This window comes from Rhineura floridana, chromosome 6 (genome assembly GCF_030035675.1).
Source record: "Rhineura floridana isolate rRhiFlo1 chromosome 6, rRhiFlo1.hap2, whole genome shotgun sequence".
Lineage (NCBI taxonomy): Eukaryota > Metazoa > Chordata > Lepidosauria > Squamata > Rhineuridae > Rhineura > Rhineura floridana.
The window spans coordinates 102522103-102538043 of NC_084485.1; the positions used below are offsets into that span (position 1 = coordinate 102522103).

The 15941-nt window shown below is 41.5% G+C and overlaps 1 protein-coding gene across 1 annotated transcript in view; it reads left to right on the forward strand.

Moving 5' to 3' along the window:
- The first annotated feature begins 251 nt into the window (after positions 1-251).
- The window catches only part of PDE4B (phosphodiesterase 4B), a 468208-nt gene continuing 452518 nt past the window's right edge, over positions 252-15941 (forward strand). The window contains exon 1 of the mRNA XM_061633352.1: positions 252-287. The gene's annotated coding sequence lies outside the window, so the exon portion shown is untranslated. The remainder of the gene's footprint in view (positions 288-15941) is intronic.

Sequence of the window (15941 nt, forward strand, 5' to 3'; positions counted from 1 at the left end):
CCCCCCCTCTCACGCGCACACACACACACGGAATGCTACATTGTCATTTAGTACACTGGCTGGGAAGATCAGCTGCCGCCTGATGGTGTTGCCGCTTCTCACGGAGAGGCGCTGAGGAGGGACGGAGCCTGCTCGGCTCTGGGAGCATAAGGTTGGACAACAAGCACCAGTCGGGAAGCACAGAAAGAAAGCGCCTTTTCCCCTCTTCGGCGGAAGCGCCTCGTTTCGGTTGCGGGGGGAGGGTGCCGTTGTTGTCTTCGCCGCCGCCAGACAAGATATTGGCAAAGGTAAGCGCTCCCAGAGGATCAGGAGTGGGTGGTCAAGGGACAGTGCTTGATTGTGAGGTTAAACAACCTTTCCCGGCTCTTCAGTTCATCCTCGCCCTTATAAACCACGCGAACTGGCGTGGGTTGTTTACCTTGGTGGGGTGGGGATGAAATACCGAGGTATACAAAACACGCGTTTCCCCCGCAGAGGGATCCAAAATATGAGCAAAAGAAAGCTCGAGCCCCCCCCTTTTTAAGTGGTTGGCTAATTAGTTTAGAGATCCTCCAAAGGGAGACAAAACGCCTCCCCATCTGCCCGCCAATTGTGTAGCGGCTCCTGGAACGTGTAGTACATCTCTAAGCCTCTCGCTGGCATTTGCCAGGATGAACTCCTCCCGCCTTTTCACCAAAGCACTGACAGGAGCAACGACGTCAGTGAACTTTGGGGTGGCAAGGTGTCTGTTGGAAAGACTTTTCTTGAGCGAGGTGTTAAGACTCCGCCTGCCTGTTCCCTGAACTGACAGGTGAGCCAAAAATACTCGGCGGTTTGAAGTAACACAGAAAAGGAGAGGGGATGAAGAAGAGAGGGATCCTCTGAACTTGCGCGAAACAGGCGTTGAAACAAACTCTGCCTAAACAGCGAAGTGTTAGCTCAGTAAAAATTAGGGCAATTTGCACTGTTTTGCTTATCGCTGTACTGTGTTTATTTCTTGCTTTCTTTTTGACCTACATTTTGTGGGGGTGGGGATGGATAAATGGGTTGCACAACTGTGGGGGATATTTGAATGATTGCAACACACTAGTTCATGTCTTCTAGTTACCGTTGTATCAGTTTGCTTTTGTTCTTTAATTCAGCAAGAAATATTGTTTTTGCTTTATGCATACTTTTGTTTGTTATATACATGCTAGAAGGCCATAATAATGCTTACAAAACGTTAGAACATGTCATATAGTAGATCTAATTAAGAGCACGTAATTTCTGAGTTTTGCATTTATATAATATTAAGACATGCGTAACAATGGCTATTTCCCCACAAATATGGAAAATGTGTTTGGGTGTGTGTATGAAACTCTGCATCTATTCTTTTTCATTCTGAAAAATGGCCTTGTTTAATTTCATTTCATTTTAATCTTTAGTTCTCTGCTCTTTCTAACCTGTTGCTACCAGATACATAAGATCTGTAATCAAATGGCAGAACATTGGCCCACATATTTTTGTATTTTTCCTCCTGCCTTATATTATGTGTAGAAAAACACAAGATAGTGCACAAGAACAGATTTATCTCTGTTCAGGAGTGTCATATCTTCTTATTGTAACATCTGTCTGCACATCCTTCATGTTTTTATCTTGTAATAGCAATAATTGTGTTACGTTATATTTCCTTTTTCACATCTTGTTATATAATTTGACACTTTTCTTTTATGCAGTGCTGTGTGAGGGTCCTGTAAGTATGAAGGGCCTTATGGATATAGGAAGACTTTGAGGATTGCTTTTTGATTTGATTGACCTTTTTGATTGACACCTTTTTTGCAGACATATTTGTGTTTTAAGGTGTTGGTTCATTGTGAGGGCAACACAGTGCTGTGAAAGCGATGGAACATCAGTCTAGCAGATTATATTTCTATATTTGTTTTCTAAATAAGAAAAAAAGAGTAACCAATTTAGTTGCTGCAAGGTGGTCCTATAGATCTCCAAGGAGGTACCAAAAAGTAACTGTCTTGAAGACTGAGCATAAGATTTGTAGAAAAAAATAGTGAACCCTGAATTAGAAGGTCACATTGTGTCATGTTCACTGCGAGCAACTGTATATATTTCAAGATGCAATTATCCACATGGAAGAAGCAAATCCTTTTGCTAAATCTGTACTATCTAAGAGCCAGTATATATCTAATATGTTGGTTGGATAACAGCAGGTTTTTATATTTTAAAATCTTTATATACAAAGAAATTAGTACTGCAGATATAAATAATGTCAATTCTGAGGCCAGTGCAGAGGTTATACATGCTTTTAAAAAAAACAATGTACATGTTATGTCATATTCTAAAGTGAATTAGATGATAGCTGTGCTGATTAATCATCTTATAGAACATTATTTTTCTGTGTTTCAGTTTTAGAATACAAACAATATATAAACCAAATGTTTCCCCTTGCTTTGTTTCATATTGTTATATGTGTGTATGTGGAAGATACATACATATTTCCATTCTCATTTCATTTTGTTACTTGAGAGGCTTGTGTTATGTATACCTATTTTGAAAGATGGATAAGTATGTTGCAGCATGACGTGACCCATAACATCTTCAAGACAAATGCATTTATTCTTACAGGAGCATTATTAACAATACTTTGTTATTTATATCCCACTCCTGCAAATACACTCAAGAGTAGCTTCCAACAATGCAAACGTAAATGCAACTATAACATAAAATTAAAACAATCTTACAAATTAAAAAGTTATTGCAGGCCAAAACATTTTTTCATCAGATGCTATATACTAATTTGAACTTGTTCATCTTTGTTCGTAACATATCTGCATTTCAAACCAGGTACTGGAGAGCACGGTAACAACTCTAAGAATGTGGAAGAGTGAAAGAGTTCTTAGGAAGATTACATGTCTTTTATATATATATATATATATATATATATATATATATAAAACAAATGAAACATAGACTTATACCCCTATCTGGACAGGGATAACCTGGCTTCAGTTGTCCATGCTCTGGTAACCTCCAAGTTAGATTACTGCAATGCGCTGTACATGGAGCTGCCTTTGAAGACGGTTTGGAAACTGCAGCTTGTGCAAAATGCAGCGGCAAGATTTGTAACAGGGACCAGATGGTTCGAACTTATAAAACCAAGTCTGGCCTGCTTGCATTGGCTGTCTGTATGTTTCCGAGCTCCATTCAAGGTGCTGGTTTTAACCTATAAAGCCTTACAAGGCTTGGGACCACAATACCTGATGGAACGCCTCTCCTGACATGAACCCACCCGTATACAACGCTTGACATCAAAGGTCCTCTTCCAGGTGCCTACTCGGAGGGAAGCTGGGAGTCTGGTAACAAGGGAGAGGGCCTTCTCAGTGGTGGCCCCCAAATTATGGAATGATCTCCCTGACGAGGTGCACCTGGCGCCAACACTGTTATCTTTTCAGCACCAGGTCAAGACTTTCCTCTTCTCCCAGGCATTTTAGCATGTGTTTTTAAATTGCTTTTTAAAAAATTGTTTTTTTAAATTTGTATATTTGTTTTTAATGTTTTTAATTCTTGTAAACTGCCTAGAGAGCTTCTGCTATGGGGTGGTAAATAAATAAATAAATAAATAAAAATTATTCCTATGTTATTCTCTAAAATAAGGCCATGAGATGCTGGGGTCTGTCTTAAGGAGTTAAGTCTTGCTTCTAGTGTGATTTGTAGTGAACAAGCCTGGATGGTCTCTCTATTGGAAATGTTTCTAAGTCTGAAAGGCAGTGGATATCTAAATTTAAATGTCTTGCCATTGGTTATTCAAGCTGTTTTGTTGTGTTTGGAGACCTGTGATTTCTGAAATGGATACAAAGTTCTGTAATCTTCCCAGCGCGCTGCATGCGGCATTGGCATTTGTCTTCTATAACATCTAACATTCTGCTGAATATCTTGCCAGTCATTCTACTTTTGAAGGCAACCACTTCTCGAAGATAAGTGTGATTCAGTGATTAGATTCACAATGATAGGACCCAGGGTTGATAGTAGGCTTTTGGAGACTGGTGAAAGAAGGCTTTCTGAAAGCATTTTGAAGGAATTGTGAATTGACTGGCAAGGGGTATACTTAGGAGATGCTAGATGAAAGTATGCTGCAAAAGGCATGCAGTGTTCCTTCTTAGTATCTTCCTCACCTTTGTGGTGGATGGGTTCTTTGGATGGGATAGATGTCTTGTGGCTATTACAGACAATGATATGTGCAGAGTATCTTCTGCAGAAAAGATGTTTTTTATGTTTGTGACCTCTTGATTTGTTTTTGGATGGCACAGTTTCAGCAAATAGGAATGTCAATGTACAGATCCTTGGTTGTTTTGTTTTGTTTGCGGAGAATCTCAAGGAAAAAGATGGATATCTTTTTAAGTGATGCTGTTGTATAAATGTTTTATTGCTGGATAGATAGAATAAATAAGGTTTCTGAATTGTTGTACATTTTCTATCCCATTGGTCCATATTATAAAAATATAATCAGTGTATCAGTAAAGTTGGAGCTCTTTTCTTAGCTTTTGTCGACTTTAAATCTGCATTTGATAGTATCTCCCGGAACAGGCTATGGGCAAAACTGGAGGCCTCCTCTCTTGATCACAGACTATTAATATTAACTTGCACCTTGCACGAAAATAATTTTCTTAGAGTAAGGTACAACTTGCAGGGTCATTCCCTCTGTCATCAAAGTTATCCAGGGCAAGGTGTTGGCTCAATTACTCTATGGTTCTCAGATATGCATTTATAAAGATTTTCGCTCCCTGGAGGCAATGCAGTCCGAGTTTCTACGTTCTATTTTTGGTGCCCCACGTGGCATTCCCAATGCCCTACTCAGATTGGAATCTGGGCTGGTTTTGTTTGAAGCACGAGCATGGCTAAATGCATTAAGCTTTTGGCTCAAGCTAAATTTCAGATCTCAAGGACTAACCTCTCTGATTTTAACCTCTGATTTATCTGACCTCTGGCTGGGCAAGTATGGTTGAGAAAAAGTTATATCTTTCTGGATTTTCTCCCTCAGCTCTGGTTCAGCTGGGACATACAAAGGCCAAAGAAACAATTAAGAACAGATTAGGGATGTTGCCTTACAAGAAGACAGAGCCTGGGCCTCATGTTACCCATTTCTGGTGAATTACAATAAGAAGTTTGCACCCGAAGCCTGTCTTTATGTCCTAGGGATTCCTAAGTATCATAGAGCCTTTACTCTGGCTCGTTTTAATTCTTTACCGTCAGCCATGTTGGAGGGGAGATGCTTGCGTATTCCTTATTCCCAGCTCATCTGCCTATGTCAACTGGGCGAGGTTGAATCAATCACTCATGTCCTGTTACATTACACATATTATAAAGACATTTGTTCCTTTTATATTGCTCTAATTTTTTTAAATTTACCAGGTAGATCTGACACATTTTATACTTCCTTTCTTCTCTCAGATTTGAGAAATGAAATAACTTTTAAAGTGGCAACATTTTGTGTCTTAGCATGTACTATAAGGAAACAGATGGTTAATGCATCTTAACTTTAGTATAATAGATTTTATTTTATTTTATTAATTTTTAAAGGTTGTTTATATATAAGCTATATAATTCAATCAGTTTATTTGTTTATATGTAATTTTTCTGCCTTTCTGCATTTAAATACTTGTATTTGTATGACTGGTCATTGATCGTAAACAATAAAGTAAAAGTAAAGTATCACCACTGTTACGTTCTTTAAAAATTGCTTGTTCTAGTTTGCCCATAAATATAGAGGCATTAAGAGGGAACCAAGTGGGTAGCATAGCTCACTGCTCATCAGTCTTGAGTCCCCAAGGTTGGACTACAATTCCCATCAACCTCAGCCAATTTAGCCAGTGGCCAAGGAAGATGATGGGAGTTGTAATCCAACAAAATCTGAGGATCCAAGGTTGAAGAACAGTGGTATAGTTGGACCTTGTTTCTGTACGCTTTGTTTAACATTGAAAGTGAATTTGCTGGAAGTTGAAACTAGTGTTGCGAAGGTGGTATACTCTGTAGGAGGTTAATTAGAAAGTCTTCTGTTTAGAAAATCTTAAATCTCTGTTTTGTCAGTCATTAGCTTCATCTTGTTAGGATCTATTGAATATAGTGTTGTTGTGGGGTTTTTTTTATAATCTACATATCTAATAAAAGTATACAAGTATATTGTGTACATTTACGCATATTTTAGGAAAACTTTAGGGGCATAACTTTAGAGTGACCTCAGAAATGTGCTTTTCATCACTTAATGATTTATGTAATGTTCAACAGCCATTTCAGATCATAGAACGTATTTCCTGATAGTATTACAATAGTCTAAAACTCATTGAGTGATGGTAAATGAATGAATAACATATGTTAGTCTTCAATTTTTTTTAGCATGATGGCTATGCAGGCTATCCAACATGTTGAGGAAAAGAAAGCCTTTGTATAAAAACATTAGGAGTGTAATACACAGGTGCAAAGGCTGTTTATCTGAAGGAGAATATTATGGAAATGCTTCCCCCAAGGCATTTTCACTTGAAGGTAAACTGAATTATCAGGATCTATTGCTTAGTACATTTTGTTATTGTGTACTTTGTTCTTAAGGATTGCCCACTGTGGTGTGATCCAGAAAGCCACTTTATGTACTGTACATTACCTGTGCTTCCAAGCAAACCGGTGTGATATTTTTTTAAAAAGGAAAAGCTGCTGTTTTTCTCCTTAGAAAAGCACTTACGCCTGTTGATCAAACTGTTTTTTGAACTCAAGGGTGCTAAATTAGCAATTTGCAAAGGGAAGCAAAATTAGCACTGAAATGCAACTGTATGCATGTGTGGAATGTGCATTTTTGCCCCTTTGAATCCTAGCCTAAGATTCTAACCTACTTTTACTTACATATCAATAGCAACCTAGTTCAGTGTGGTTGTTATGAATGTGTGTTTAGTATGAAGGTGAAAGGCTATATGAAAAGTTGCAACATGCTGTGGTAGGAATATAATATGCAGTCAAAACATGTAATTCTAAACAACTTTACTTGGAAGAAATCCCCATTAATTTCACTGGAACTCACTACTATGCATGTGTCCTCAAGGCTGCAGTTTCTCAGTTAATTCAGCTATTTGTATTGGCATGTTATACAGTGCTCTACATAACCATGCCTCATAATGCATATTGAGGATCACTTGTTGAAAACATTCCTATGTCACAGTCTCCCTGCATGTGGAAAGATAAAATGTCAGGAAGAAGATTCTGTGTTATAAAATTGTAGACACGTTTGGGAAAAGAACTACTAGATCTCTGCAGATGTTCTAAATCTGGCAACAGCAGCATGTGCAGGGAGCAGGGATATCATCCATCCATGGGCTCAGTGTCACCATATTGAGAACATCTGCACCAGGCTTTTCTTCTTTTTTTGCAGTCAATGAATGGGCAACAGTGTTGGCAGTGTATGTACCACTGGAAAAGCATGCATTGATTTCCATTCTAGTCTTTGCCATTAGTACCATGATATTTATGCACCCTGTATTGTTTAGCATTATCATTGCTGCTCTGAAGTGGAATCAGTTAACATGTGGTACATGGCCAGCATTTTGGTGCCTCGGCTGAAGGACACATTTCACTCACATTTCCACATGCAGAAGCTGATCAAATTGGCAGCCAAATCTTACTGAAGAGTGTTGAAGCCAGTGTTGAACACTAGCAATGAAACCACACTTCAGGGCACTAGCCTAGATTCGTGGGCAATGACAGACTGTGTGGCATATACAGCTCTGTTCTCCAACACCTCACAGCCACTCTCTGCCTCCAGGTTCTGCCACCTGAGATAGCCTTTCTTCACTTGGTCTAATGATGGGGCTAGCCCTGGGTATTATCAAACAGTTATTTTATTACAGATTTTGCTACTCTGTCTGTACATACCTATAGTATGCCCTAAAGCTACACTGTTGGGCTGTTATAGAGCAGTATACAATTATTTTCTGTGTACTGTGTTGGTGCACAGTTTCAGGAACTTCTCAAATACTTTCTTGTTTCTATTTTACATGTAAAGCTCAAGATGATTTTATTTCTCATTTGCACAAACAAAAATAATGAGGCACTTGTCCTCGAATTCATCAGATTTGTCTGTTTTCAGGGAGCTATGTATCTCTTTGAAGGCATACAATTTGACACAAGGTAAGCCATACTACATTTCTGAATAGAATACTGCAAATATTGGTTTAATCTGGATTAATTTAATGTATCTCACCATTTAGACTTGATAGGCTGGATGCAAGTCAGAAAATGAACCTAGATTCATTTTACATGCATTTCAGACATGGCTTTTTAAAGAGACAGAACATTTCCCAGAAGCAATCGAGTCACCTTGAGTCATGGGGATTATATTTTAATTTTGCAATTTATCCTTTGCAGATAATATGCCTGGGTAGCTAGCAAGGTGCCCTCTAGATGTTATTGGGCTCCAACTCCCATCAGCCCCAGCCTGCATGGCCAATGGTTGGGAATGATGTAGTCCAGCAACGTCTGGAGGGCACAATGTTGGCTACCCCTGCAATTAACAATACTGTCCATAGAAAGACTGAAAAATGAAATGTACTGCCTTCAAGTCGATTCTGACTTATGGGTGACCCTATGAATAGGGTTTTCATGGTAAGCAGTATTCAGAGGGGGTTTACCATTGCCTTCCTCTGAGGTTAAGAGGCAGTGACTGGCCCAAGGTGCCCCAGTGAGCTTCATGGCTGTGTGAGGATTCAAATCCTGGTCTCCCAGGTCGTAGTCCAACACCTTTAATACTCTGTTCATAGGGTTTTCGTGGTAAGAGGTATTCAGAGGTGGTTTACCATTGCCTTCCTCTGAGTTTGGATGCATCTTAGTCTGGTGACTCAGCTTTGACCTTTTCGCCTTGGGTGCCCCTGCTAGGAGTCTAGCCTCTTGGTCTAGACTCCTGACAGCATTGCTCTCAGCTTCTTTAACATTCTCAAACCCCCTCACCACATTAAGGTGTGCATCCTGGAGGGGGACTTGAACCTAGGGTCATCCAATGAAACTGAATGACAGAAGATTCAGGACAGATAACAGGAAGTACTTATTCGCATAACTCACAGTTAACTAACGTAAGATGTGGTGCTGACCATCAACTTAGATGGCTTTAGAAGGGGATTGGACAATTTCATTAAGGATATTGCATCTAGAATAAGAGGCAATGTGCCTCTGAATACCAGTTGCTTCAGAACAACAACAGTAGAGGACTATTGCCTTCATGTCCTGCTTGTGGGCTTCGCATAAGGCATCTGGTTGAATACTGCAAGAAAGAGGAAACCAGACTAGATAGGATTTTGGTCTGATTCAGCAGGTCTCTTAAGTTCTTTTAAGTCATCCTTTTACCCACACCAGCAAACCCTACAAGCAAGGAGGCAATGTCCTATTTTTTGTACCCTGCCCCTGAAAATGGCTTGCACATAGAGGTGAGGCTGAGGAAGTGTTTGGTTAGTCATTTGCCTTCAGCATTTTCACATGGCCCTTTACTATCCAAATGCTTGCTGTAGAGCACAAATGGAGGAACCCTGTGTAATTAGTAGCAATACTAAATGCACAGTTAATTATCTCATGAGAGTGGAAAGAAAGAAATTACCCCATCCCAACCCCTGACAACTGAAAATGGGAGCAAGAAGGTGAAGGCACATTTCTTGGTGCCTTCATCTCTGATTAGACAATAATCTCCAAACATGAAATACATGCCTATTTTGGGTTTCAACCTGTAGCAAATTTCCTCTATAAGGGGAAATCTGCACATAAACTGTCTTCTAGTAATGAGAGGGGTCATGCAGATAAGAAACAGATCTTTCTGTTGTATCTACTGTATTGGTATTATTCTTCTTCAGGATAGAGTCCAAGCATTCAAAGGAGACGTTTCAAAAAGAACATCACAACATTTCCAAGTTTGTTTCCAAACTGGTTATAAAATAAAAGTGTTTCTTACCTAGTTTAAATAAATTGTTATAAGTTCGTGCAAGGGGGAAGGGATCTGGTATAGTAATTACTGGAGTTTGCAAAGAACAGTTAGCATGTAAGATATACAGTATATACTTGAAGAACAAACTGTTAGAACAGCTACTGGGGGAAATGCTAGAAAAAAATGAAATTGCATAATGACAGGTTTTTCTTTAATGTGTATATCTAAGCACTGACCCACAGGAATGGGTAGGGTGGTGGGGTGTTGTGTTTGAAATTATAACAGTTTGTTCTAGAGAAAATACACACCATTTATCAACAGGTTATGTTGTCAAAAGCACATTGCTGAAGTGCAGGTGTTTTCACAATGTGACATTGAATTAACTCTGGGAATAATATTTTGAAAGTCTGAGTACTGTTCTTTTCGAACAATAACAGTAGAGCTCTTAACACATTTGCAGGTGTAAAGAAGGATGCAGAGGCATGGATTTAAGTAAGCCACAACTTTATTGAATAAACTATAGCTTGTAAAATCCAATAAAAACTTTATTTTAAAATATTGCAATAACAAAATATGGTCAGCAATAGAAAACAGCCCTAGTTATTTATTTATTTATTTATTTCTTAAACTTATATACCGCCCGACTAGCAATAGCTCTCTGGGCGGTTAACATAAAATACAATAAAATTACAGAATCGGATACAACAAGCATATAAAAACTACACAATCTAAAACCAAGTTACAAACATTTAACTAAGATGAAAATGCCTCAGAGAAGAGAAAGGTTTTAACTTGGCGCCGAAAAGATGATAGTGTCGGCGCCAAGCGTACCTCCTCGGGGAGACAGTTCCACAATTCGGGGGCCGCCACTGAGAAGGCCCTAGATCTCGTCACCACCCTCCAGGCCTCCCTATGCGTCAGGACCTGGAGGAGGGCCTTCGTAGTAGACCGTAGTGTACGAGCTGGTTCGTATCGGGAGAGGCGTTCCGACAGATATCGTGGTCCCACGCCGTATAAGGCTTTATAGGTTAACACCAACACTTTGAATCTGGCCCGGAAGCGTATTGGAAGCCAGTGCAGGTGAGCCAGCACAGGTGTTATATGGTCAGACCGCTTAGTTCTTGTTAGCAGTCTGGCCGCCGCATTTTGCACTAGCTGTAGCTTCCGAACCGTCTTCAAAGGTAGCCCTACGTAAAGCGCGTTGCAGTAGTCCAAACGCGAGGTTACCAGAGCATGTACTACTGATGTAAGGTCCTCCTTACTCAGGTAGGGACGTAGCTGGGCTACCAACCGAAGTTGGTAGAACGCATTCCGTGCCACCGAGGCTACATGAGCCTCAAGTGAGAGGGAAGAGTCTAAAACGACTCCCAGACTACGAACCTGTTCCTTTAGGGGGAGTGTAACCCCGTCCAGGACAGGGTATATATCCACCATCTGATCGGAGAAACCATCCACCAACAGCATCTCAGTCTTATGAGGATTGAGTCTCAGCTTGTTAGTTCTCATCCAGTCCATTGTTGTGGCCAGGCAACGGTTCAGCACATCGACCGCCTCACCTGAAGAAGATGAAAAGGAGAAGTAGAGCTGCGTGTCATCAGCGTACTGATGACAACACACTCCAAAACTCCTGATGACCGCACCCAACGGCTTCATATAGATGTTAAAGAGCATGGGAGACAAAACCAAACCCTGTGGGACCCCACATTGGAGAACCCACGGTGTCGAGCAATGTTCCCCAAGCACTATCTTTTGGAGACGGCCCGCCAAGTAGGAGCGGAACCACTGCAAAGCAGTGCCTCCAACTCCCAACTCCGCAAGCCTCTCCAGAAGGATACCATGGTCGATGGTATCAAAAGCCGCTGAGAGATCAAGGAGAATCAACAGAGTTACACTCCCTCTGTCTCTCTCCCGACATAGGTCATCAAACAGGGCGACCAAGGCTGTCTCAGTGCCAAAACCAGGCCTGAAGCCCGATTGAAATGGATCTAGATAATCGGTTTCATCCAAAAGCGTCTGGAGCTGGTCGGCAACCACTCGTTCCAAGATCTTGCCCAGGAATGTTCTCTATGCTCCTGGCTGTTCTGTTCTGTTCTGTTCTGTGGGGCCGGTTCAATTCTGAGCTGTTCCAGATGAGGCAGCCTTGCCTTTTGATCAAGGAAGGGATACTAGTTGCCCAGCTCTGCTGTCCAACTGATAACTCCCTCCTCATCCCTGGAAGGCAAGGCAGCTCCTTCAGCTGCCCAAACTCTCCTACCTACTCTCATATGCTATAGCCCTTCTCATAGGATCATAGAAACGTAGAGTTGGAAGGGGCCTATAAGGCCATCGAGTTCAACCCCCTGCTCAATGCAGGAATCCAATGTAAAACATACCTGACAGGTGGCTGTCCAGCTGCCTCTTGAATGCCTCCAGTGTTAGAGAGCCCACCACCACACTGGTGATGGTTCCATTGTCATTGGTTCTATACTACTCTAACAGTTAGGAGGTTTTTCCTGATGTTTAGCCAAAATCTGGCTTCCTGTACCTCTTATTGGTTTTTCTCCACCACCAGGCCACCTGCCACAGAAGAGGCTAATTTTGCTTGGCCTCCTTCCCCCACCTCCACACCAGAACTCAAATTACAGCAAGAACCTCACAATAGCTCAAGATAAACAATGAAAAAGGACAGCCCTGCATCAAAGGATATTTGATGTAAACATCTAGTCAGAAAGATAGATTTCATCACATCAGTAAATATGGGCTTGCTACTATGTAACTCCTAGTTGCTTTATGGACTTGCCTCCCCGTGAAGAAACTGCCTTGGCAATTTCAGAATTGGATTTATGCCAAGTTCTCTTGATGGCTTTGACATATTTTGCTCACACTCTTGGCACTCTCTCCACCTTGCCATGATCTTGGGGCAAAGCTTCAGTATCTCAATCATCCCCAGCCACTTTTGAGATAAGATAAATCCCTTGAGACTGAACCAAGTAATTCTCCCCCAAATAAATTGCCAGTATATGAGCAGGCACTTCAATATGTCCATCAACTGAGGGACCAAAGAACCCATAGCATGCCCTGGGATCCCAACAATTCAGTGTGAGCCATCTTATTGGGGTTCCAAGGAATCCATGTCCAGCCTCACCAACATGCTTTGCCATGAGGCCATATCCAATGACCCACATCTTTAGGGAGAGGAAGTCTGAAATAGAAGACAAAAAGGTAAAACCCAGACTTAGCTACTAAAACAACCTTCTATCTTCTGGGGTGACCCCATGGTCCAGTACCAAGCCTCAAATTAACATAGGACCGATATATCCTTGAATGCCACCACCTACTGCGACAATGTCTTCACTATTAAGTCCAATTGATGCACACATCATGGCTGCCCTTATGCAAAAAGAATGGGATGCATACTCCCCAGGGGACAACCCAACACTACAGTCAATAAAGTCATAGAAACTCTGTCAACAGAAGACTGGATTCATGGTGAAAAAGGAGCCCACGTAAGGATCAATGCCATCCATATTCTCCTTCAAAGCTGGTCCACTGATGTTTAAAATAACTCAAATCACTTGCACTTTGTGGTCATTCTTGGACTGCCTGATAGTACTGGTACAGATGTAGTACCCACAACAACATCCAATCATAGCAGGGACTGGCCAGACCCTTTCCACCAAGCCTGATCATTAACTTTCTCATCTTAAAGCCCTCTCCCCAAAGGCCAGCAGGAATACTGCTGAAAAGAGAAGAACCTCACCAAGGACAAAGCCTGCACCAGTGCCCCCCAGTGCCTCCATAGGAAAAGACCTATCTTTTAGTACAGAAGCCTCACTGGATTATCCTTGAGTAACTTTGCACATCCTAAAATTAAAGTCTAGGCAAGGCTCTGGTAAGCCAGTAGCCTTGTCATGAAACTCCAGTGCTGCTAAAATGTTGTAATTGTCTTGGCAGACAATCTCTTAAATGAACTGCAAACCTCAAAACATTCTTAGGCCTTGCTGGCAAAACAGCCCCAACTCCCTTGGACCACTGAAAGGCCCTAAACTGCTGCATGCTCTTACCATAAGCCAGACATGTGCATGGAGCAATGACTGTGAAATGGCCTTATGTACAAGGTTCCACAGATCTGGAAGTACTGGTACAGACTCTATCTGAGCTTCTGGTACAGATTCCTGGTGCCAGCTCCTAAATCTGTGGAATGGAAAATGGGGTAGAACATCTGTGAACTCATTACAAATCCCAGGTACATGCTTAGCTATAAAGAGAACACTGAACTCCAAAAACCTTAACACAAACCTAAACAGTCACATCATCCTGGGAGACTGATAATTTGTACCTCCAGCATATTGCCACACCAAAACAGAACTGAACTGTTACAGAACACCTCCCTCCAAATTATCACTGCAGTTAAGATAGGAATGGAGTCTTTAAAAATGCTGAATCCCTACACAAACCTGAATCAGCTCAAGCTCAGCACTCCACTCACTGTCATAGAAGAGGCCAACTTACTTGTAAATCTACTGCCAAATTAAATGTTTTCCCCCAGGACACACCAACTTACAAATCTAAAGATCCAAGATAGCCCGATTCTCCTTAACCTCACTAGTGACTCTAATATAATGATAGGGTGCTTTTGCCCCTTAAATGGTGATGCATAGCTAGGCACAAAGACTCATCCTTTGTGGAACAACAATCCTACTGGCAAAATAAAGATGTCCAGCTAGCCTGAAATCCTTCATGGTTGTCTTTCTCCTACCATACATGACTGACAATAGCTTCTTAAGCAAGTCTAGCTACTCATTGGGAAAGATAGAAAAACCAAACACTGTCCAATTCCACCTCCCAAAAAGTCAATCCATACACTGAATCCTCAATCTTCTCTGGAGCCAATGGGATACCCAGTTCCTCAGCCAGTTGCTGAAAAGTAGCTAATTACTCACAAAGTCCAGTTCTTGCTTGTCCAGCCAAAAAAAAAGGAAAAAAACTCATCCAAAAATGGAACACAGGCTGAAAACCAGACCTGATTTTCAAGCACCACTCTAAGAATGTGGACCATGAGCCAAAGCTTTATAATAACTACCCATCTTCAAACTGAAATCCTGACAGGTCAAAATCAAAAGGGTAGAGGAGAAAGGCAGACTTAATATCATATTTTGTCAGGAGGGTCCCAAAGCCTACACCACAGCCCCAACAAAGTCAAAAGACTTCTCATCAAACAGAAGGCAGGGTCAATGGCATTACTGACCAAGCTTAAATTGAGAAAGGAAATATGGTAAGTGCACCAATATTCACCCAGTGGCTTCTTGGGAATAACACAAACGGTGACACCTGCATCCAGTACAGATCAGAGATCCTGGACCCCTTCTTCTCTTTTAGGATCTTAGCCCTAAGAACATCCTCCATCCCTTTTTAACTGACTTAAGGTTCTTGGGCCACCTAGCCATCCTCTCACCCTTTGGCTGGGCTATTGGCAAAAGCATCTGCTACTGCCATAGATGACCTCCACAGCTGCCAACATAGAACTCCCAGGGGCACCTGACTGAGAGTGAAACAGTCGTATGACCAGCAGAGCTGCTCCCTCCCCATCGCTGGCATGCACTTCAGGGCCCTGTAAAGTTTTTTCATTCAAACCAGATGCCTTCACATTCATAGCCATCTCCACAGATTCCTGCTTTCTCTTTTCCTCCAAGGCTCCATGTACACCACTAGATGCTATGGCCTGAAAGCCAACTCTGATACCAAAGTGAGGGGAACAAACATTCAAACTACTGGAGACCAATTGGGCCAACCAAGCCTCCCTACCAAACCCCTCTCTGTCCTAACTCTCCAGAAGGGTAAGGAGCCACAGTCCCAAGCCACCACTGTGGACTAGACTGGGCTGCTTAAACTTATCAATGATGCCCGACTCTGTGGTTGATTTCACAACTCACCCAGGAATAAGTAAAAACACAATCAGCTCGCACAGCCAATAGATCAACAACTAGAAAGCAAAGAAAATGGTGAAAACCCTGATCCCTGCACAATCCGCAGAGAAGCATGGCCTAAT